Source organism: Gavialis gangeticus, unplaced genomic scaffold, assembly GCF_001723915.1.
Source record: "Gavialis gangeticus isolate Ggan-Ray unplaced genomic scaffold, GavGan_comp1, whole genome shotgun sequence".
Taxonomy (NCBI): domain Eukaryota; kingdom Metazoa; phylum Chordata; order Crocodylia; family Gavialidae; genus Gavialis; species Gavialis gangeticus.
In genome coordinates this window covers 60,363,340-60,371,324 of record NW_017728994.1, presented here as the reverse complement: position 1 = coordinate 60,371,324, position 7,985 = coordinate 60,363,340, and the positions used below count along the sequence as shown (strand labels likewise).

General features: G+C 45.3%; 1 long non-coding RNA gene across 1 annotated transcript; it reads right to left on the bottom strand.

Annotated features, from left to right (window-relative positions):
• Positions 1-4,227: 4,227 nt before the first annotated feature.
• On the bottom strand, positions 4,228-7,969 carry LOC109287653. The gene is made up of 2 exons (XR_002094928.1): positions 7,837-7,969; positions 4,228-4,543 (listed from the first exon to the last, which is right to left on the bottom strand). It is a non-coding gene; the product is annotated as an uncharacterized LOC109287653 (long non-coding RNA).
• Positions 7,970-7,985: the final 16 nt, after the last annotated feature.

Below are 7,985 nucleotides of genomic sequence, written 5' to 3'. Positions count from 1 at the left end.
ACGTCCCAACTGGCTATTTTGAGTCAAGGGCCTCTTCTTCCAGTTGGTAAGCCAATTCTGTGTGGATTCACATTTGAATGTAAGTCAGTGCAGGAGCCTGGGAGTTTTAGTACTCATGGAAACATTTACCCATGTCTTGTGACCAACATTTTTCCAGAGTAAATTCTTCATTAAAAGAACCCTTGATGTTTCACAGCTTGTTACCAAATTGGGCCCTGACTCTTCTGATAGTTTAGATCTGTTTAAAAATAAGCTTTTCAGCAGAAAAAAAAAAGCTGCCTTCTCATTGATAAGAACCATAAACAACAATATCATAAAGAAATTCTCTGGCTGTTTTGACAACTTTTTTTTTGGTGAATATTTTACTCAAGAGCAGATGAGTAAATTTTAACCTTGTGTTTCATTTTTTTTTTTAAGGGATGGATGAAGACTGTGCCACAGCTTGTCTTCTGGGAACAGTCATTAAATTGTTTGCACGTTAAACCACAGAGAAATATATTTCCAGCCTTTCACTAAAATTCGAATACTTTTTTTTCCCCAAATAAAACAGAAAAAGAATTGAGTGCTGTTCTCTGAAGAAAATAATGGAGGGTCACAGCATAGGTTCCTAGACTGAAGTCTAGAAAGGATCTCTTTGAATCTTCTGGTTTTACCTACTGAATAGCACTGGCCATAAATTGAATCGCTATTCATTCAGTTACAGGTATTACCAAGCACAGATAACTCTTACGTACAAGAAGTAAGCAAGCTGCCCCTATCCACCTATGTCTTTCTTTGCCTTCCTTCTTAGTTTCTCTCTCCTGCCCTTGTTAGTTAATGCTGATACTTAACCCTGTAAGGTGTTTTGGGTTATAATGTGTGAAGAAGGCACAGTACCAAAGTAGGACCTAGTATCTGCCTGGTACTCAGGCAAAACTCCCATTGGCATCTATGAGCCCTTAAGCAATGCAGCATGATGCAAGTGGAGTTCTTTATTATGTGTGGTTAAAGGCGACTGAAACCAGCTTTCGTTGCTGACTCAAGGACATGAAAGAACACACACTGTTGTCATTCTCGTCACAGTTGTCACATTCACTGGGTCCAGTTTTGTTTCCATTTAAGCACTGAAATGAATGGAGCCAAGACAGTCTCACCATCTCCTTTTTCTGAAACCCAACCCTATTTAACGGCAACTAGAGTGCCTATAAAACCGATACATTACAAGCACGGGGCCAGATGCAGAGATGATGTGGAAGGTGGTATAAGTTACACATCACCGTAGGTAGAAAGAACGCTAAGTCGGCCAGCGTTAGTCTGTCCTGCACACCAAGGAGACAGAAAAAGGTGAAATCTGTAGAGAAGCCCTACCTAAAACCTGATGGTGGGTTTTAGCCTCCAGTGGGCCAAACAAGTATATTTTTCCATAATTGTTCTATGTTGTGTTGTATAGCATACACATGTAAGGACTTGCCTTGTAACGTTATACCCTGACATCTGCCTGCTTGTAATGATGATCTGAATTACCTGTACATGTGATGTTGCAATTCACTTTGCTGTATAAACTGTCCTTGCAGCCTCACTCACGCATTGCACTTGGGAATGCTGCATGCAGCAAGTAGCATTCTTATTTTACCAGTGTTAAAATTCACCCGGTATCTATTTCTTGCTAACTACAGGTAGATACAACACTCCTGAGAAATATGACACTCAATGCCTGTGAAATGTAGAAACAGGTCAATAGACAACTTTCAAAAGCAACCGTTTAGGATAATTAAGCCACACATTCACAACATCAAGAGTTTATTTTATATTGGAAAGCATGTGGTTAGGGAAACAATAGCATTTTCCTCTCCCCACAAGAGAATGGTAATTAATTTGAACACCCTGAAAAACTGAACTGTTCTTGCCACAAATCTATAAATCAAACTGTTTGTTTAGCATAATGTTTTGCTATTTTAGTTGTGCTAGAGTCCAACCACACGGTGCCAAAATACTTCCATGATGAGTATATTAGAAATAGTCATTGGTGATAGATCTGAGGGATGTAGGGACCAATCCTGAGCTCTCTTATATCAGAATAACTAAGACTAAAATTCGACCCCTGTATAGATCAACACACAAATAATAGTAAAGTTTTGTAACTCCTCTTATAAATAGTATTGTGAGTCCTCATTTTTTTGTATCATAGTACCTGGACCTTGTACGTTGTAGTGTACAAACAGAACAAAAAGATGTGTATGGGACAAGACAACAAATAAAAGGCTTAAATTACAATACAGGGGATTTAGGCTGGCTATTAGGAAAAACTGTCTCACTGTGAGAGTTGTTAAGCACTGCAACAGTTTATCTAGAGAGGCTGTGAAATCTCCATCATTAGATGTTCTTAAGAACAGGTTAGACAAATATTCATCTGTGGTGGTTTAGTCAGGGATGATCCTGTTGTAAGTAGCAGTTTGGACTGGGTAACCTCTTGAGGTCCCTCCCATGCCGGTTTTTCTGTGAATCTATTATTCAGTCTCTTTCTAAAATAATGTTTTTGTCAAAGTTGATGGAAAACAATTCCTCTTTGGCTGTTAGGAAAAAGACAGGGCCACATTTGCAACTGGTGGAAGGCGTGGATCTCCATTGCCTCTGCACTTCAGAGTTTGTAGAATCATAGGATTGAAAAAGACCTCAAGGGTCATCTGGTCGAACGCTCCTAGATCATCCCTGACCAAAGCTTATCCAGCTTCTTCTTGAAAACCTCCAACAAGAGAAACACTACTTCCCTAGGCAATCTGGTGCAGTGTATTAGTGATGATCAAAAAGAAAGGAAAAAGGACATTCTTCCTGAGGTCTAATTGCAATCTGTTTTGTTACAATTTAAAGCAGTTGCTTCATGCCCTGCCCTCTGCAGCACGGACGAACAATTGTTCTTCTTTATGGAAACCTTCAAAGATTTCAAAGCAATAATGCCCACCCTTAATCTCCTTTTCTCCAAGCTAAACACTTGTTCTCTCAACCTTGTCTTCCTACCCCTTCATCATATTTGGCACTTATTTCTGGACCCTCTCCAGCTTCCCCACATCCTTTGTAAAATGGGGAACTGCGCACAATACATTAAATAAGGCCTAACCATTGCTGAATAGACTGGCAGTAGCACTGATTGGGCACTTCTACACTAGATGCTACGGCGACTTAGCGTTGGCAGGCACAACCCATGATGCTGCAGCTACATTGCCGTAGCAATGTGCTCCCTTGCTCAAGCGTGGTAATGTAGCAGCTAAAAATAACCACGTGCCACCAGCGTGGCACAGTACAGGCTTTTACTGTGTCACAGGGGCACATGTAGACGCGCCCATCATGTGTTACATCTAATACACCTGTGGATGCAACCTCAAATTACATTCAGGCATGGCAAGTCAGCTGAAATAGTCTCTTGTTCCTGATGTAAAGGGGGGGCAAAACATTTGGGCCATTTCATATCACCTCTAAGCTAGGACCTGGGATGGGCATAAATCAACTGCAAGGAGGAAATTGTGCCACATCCCTTCTAGAAAATAGGACAAAAGTGCTGGTTGTCCTGCCTATGATCAACCAGCTCCCACAGAGTTGTGTAGCTTGCTAAACCCTTGCACAGGTATAGCTTGTTTGGGAACTAGAAGGCTTGGTTCCACTTAACTGTACAATGCATCTAAGTATAGTATACATTTTCTAGAGCCCGTGACTATGCAATGTTAGCACAAAAGTACTTTGAAGAAACATTTCAAACATACTAACAAGCATGAATTCTTGTGAAGACATGTCACACACACACAATCCTCCTCCCCTAGCAGGGGCAAATTCTCTCCCTGAAACCGAGGCCACCACCTATGAGGTTTCTGTTTTCTGGATGACCGTGGGCTTTGACTGACATTTGCATTCTTACGTGTGCCAAATAACGCTGTCTTACATGTTTATTCTATGCCCTAAGCGATCCTGCCATTGCTATGATTCCTCAATGTGCCCATAACTAGCTTTCCAGTTGGGTGCTTTAATAGCCTGGGTCTGATCAAGATCTTCCTTTTGGTTATTGGCTTGGTTCTCAGAGAAGAGCTCTGCCATTCCCTTGGTTTTCACAGACCTGCAGTCATAACTCTCAGCTGTACTTCATTTCAAGGAAGGTCTCTCATCTGAGTTCAAAGCAGCCTACATCCCACACCCATTTCATGTCATCCATCCCCTTTCTTTCATTACTAAAAAAAATTGCCTGAAAAATAAACAGAATACCAAGATTTTGGAAACTTGTATTTATAGGGGGAAAAAATCCAATATATCCTTTATGTTGGGTCTTCGCGACACATGGGGTGCTCATATGGGCCAAAACAGGAGGGCTGGTAAGCAAGGACAGTCTCATTAAGCCATGAATATGCTCATGACGTGGTCAAATGGTCAGTGATTTGTCTCTGATGGCAGGTCTCCTTAACTGGAGACTGGCCAAGAGATGCGTAATTGTTAGCACTGTTTCCATGATTCAGAAAATATTCAAGTCCCTCTGCAGAATGCACAGCATGTCTCTGGGCAGCCAGGGAAAAAGCAAAATGAACTGTAAAGTAGAAATAGCAATAGGAATTTAGGAGTGAGAGGTAATAATGGCGAGCAAGAAATTTAACCTCCCCGGTGGTACGTCCGATACACCATTACCCAAAAGGTTGCCAGTGGCACTGCGATGTCGCAAGGTCACTTATAGTGGAACCCGACATAGAGACAAAAGGTTTACTACAGCAGTCAGGTTGCCTCATTAAATCGTTAAGAAAAGGAAAAGAAAGCCAGCAAGCTTCTTCAGTGCATCTCAGTACATATTGTTTACTGTTTCGTTTGCAGCAAGATTTCCTTGAAAAGATCATAGGCTGCATTTTTTTTCTTTTGATTTTGAACAGAATAGGAAGTTTGAAACATTTGGAATAAAGTTCCAGTTAAAAATAGTGTTTTGGACTAAAGTTCTTTAAAAATGGTGACAATGAATAGGAAAGAAAGTGTAATTTAGTGCAACCCCGCTGTAACAGCAAACCACTCTGACGCTGGCAGGTACAGGGCTGTGTACACACAAGCATGGCTCTTTTTGCAGTCATCAAAATGAAAACATTATGAGGACGGTTGCTTTTAATTGCATATACGTTTTCTCAGGTTTTAATTGAAGCACTGTACACATTTCTATTGAAAATACTTAAATTATCTAAAAAAAAATAGGCAATTATTTCTTAGATGAAGGACAGTTTCAGGGCCATCGGTGACTTAAAATAGCTTCATTAGATGGAGTTAGTAAAAACTTTCAAAAACATTTAATGTACCCTTTCAAGCAATAGATATTTTTAATCCTTGTATTTATTTGGTTGCTGCTGTTGGACTCTGAGAAGGATTCCCAGTACTGTGTTATTAAAGAAGAGGCCTTGTGGAAACCACAGCTGTTCATATTGCCATCAATTATTTTATGGCACAAAAGGGCAGCCTTCCCTCCCCCCATCATATTTGGGCCTTCTAACATGTCACTAACCATCCTAAGAAGCTGAGTAGTTTTGCTGTTCAATTATATGCAACAAATATAGAAACAATCAATTCCATCTGTGTCATTTGTTCATAGACTTGGCCCCCAAACCAAATAGATGTTCTTCGTTCAGGCTGTGGGTGCCTGGAACAAGGAACAACTCTGATCCAAACGTCTGCGAATGGCATTAAGCACTCCTGACCCTCTTTATGTTCCCCAGTGGTGATTTCCCAGGCAGTGGAAGCTCCTGAGCAAGGGCCACAGTCCAGGGCCTGTCTGCATTGCAAACAAGACATCATCTTTACTGTGTAAAAATCCAGGGAGGCTGGGTATAACAAAACACAAACAGAGCCGGACTTCCTCTCCCTGGTTTACTGCTGCAAAACCTTCCCTTGGTAGCATGTTGTGTCTCCTTCCAGTGAGACTGGGGGGAAGTTATTTCAGTTCTTTCTGGAGGTTGTTTCTCAGGTACCCGTGCGGATGTCTGCGATGCCACGCCACAGACTAGCTCTTCTTTTGGAGACCAAGTAACCCCTGAAGCGATTGTTTTTTAAACAGTGGCTTCTGGCCTCTTTATGTTTGCTGTTACACCTACAGGCATTGTGCGCCATTGGCAAGGAACCTGGGCATTGTGCGCAGCCCTTCACCCAAGCCGTCCCCTGCCTGTGTAAGTTGGACGGGAACTAGCTAGACACTTTATTATGAATGAAGGAAAAAGCGTGATGCTAGCCAAGTTTTTTGGAGGCACCGTGTAGGGGTACTGGCCTAGAGTACCTTGGAAACTTTCTGATTGCACAAGCATATTGGCTGGGAAAGCACAAATGGAGAGATGCTGAAGGGGGTTCCTGCTCCACAGAGACCCTCAGCTTCTCCTTTGCAACCCCCTGATGCCAAAGCCTGGGCTGATCCAAAAAAGGCGAGAGAACAAATTAAACAGGGGGCCATAAATTACCCTCAGCAATTAGCATGTTAGCCTGATTGAATGGAGACAGGTTCCCACCTAGCAGCTCTTCTCTCTTGTCAAGTTGAACATTAACAAGCTGGCCAGGCCTGAGATAAGGGAGAGACTGTTTCTACACGGTGCAGGTTTGTTTCCCCCGGTGCAACGCTAGTGGCAACAGATTAACAGGTCACCGGACTGGGGCTGCGAATTGCTGCCAATTACCTTGTCTTTGCTTGTTGCACTACAGTCTAATGGCATCATTTAACACGCGCTCTCTCTTCCCAGCACCCCAGCTGGTGACACCCAATAAAAAGCTTGATTGATAGATGGATGCGTGTGCATGCAGATACGGGGAAGGCACTCATCGTCTGGAAGTCAAACAATCTTCCCCGACCACTTTCCCTGCCCTCTTCCCACCCCGGACAGGCTAATCAGGTTTAGAGAGAGCTTGTTTGTTTAGGGCTCTTAAAAACCTCATTATCAGACTTTCAACCTGTTCAAACAATGAATCAGCGGCGGATAAATTTGGAGCCCGTTTTATATACTCCGGATCCCACGCCGCTTTCCCTCCCCTGCGGACGGGGACGCTCCGGGTTTCCAGCTTAACATTGCAGACCCCCGCCTCGGCTCCCGCCCGCGCCAGATCCGCGTCTCCGGCACCGATTCTGGGGAGAAACATCTCAATCAGCGGGGGCCGGCGGCTCCCGGAGCTGCCCCGTGACCTGCCGCCGGCTGTTTGACGCCACTTCTTTTTTGTCTGTTTTGGGGCTGGGTTTTTTTTTTGGTAGAAATGCATCATTCCCGTAGGGAGACACCCCCCAGCCCGGCTCCGGGGAGCGGCCCAGCGCGCCGGGCACCGGCGGGGCGAGGGGCACCTGCCCTGGGCAGCGGGCCCTTTTCCTCTTTCGGCCGGCGGCAAGGCGCAGCGCAGGGGACCCCGGAGCGGGGCCGCTTGCGGAGGCAGGAGCGGTTTCAGGAGGGTGCGGGAAGGAGCCCGGCCCCTGGACCCGCACCCGCACCCGCTTTTGAGTTTTTGGGCTGCTTTTTTTTCTTTTTCTTTTTTTTTTTTTCAGACGTGAATTAAAGGCGGCGGGAGCAAAGATCCCGCGGGTTTCTCCGCCGGCGTTTGCCCCGACCCGAGCCCCGCTTTGCGGCCAGGTGGGAAAGCCCTGGCGGAGGGTCCTCGCTAATTAAAAGGCTCCCGCTTAAAGCCACCGAGGGCGGGACGGGCTCCGCTGTTTGCCCCCGCGGCTGCTGGAGCGCGCGTGGGAGGGGCAGCTCTCCCGCCCCCACTCGCCGACCCAGGGGTCCCGTGGAGCGAGCCCTTGACACACTTGATCTAGTTTCTGAGTCTGTGGAGGGGCCCGGCCCGGCCCGGCCCGGCCGCACCTCCGCGGGGCACACTTCCCACCTGAGTCCCGGCGCGGCTCGGTCCGCAGCAGCCTCGGGGGCATTTGTATCTGTGCGGCAAAAATGAAAAACCACTGTTAAGTCTCCAGTTGCCTCCCCCCCCCCCGATGGTTTTATGCCACTCGTGGAAACCCCAGGGGCGGGGGGGGG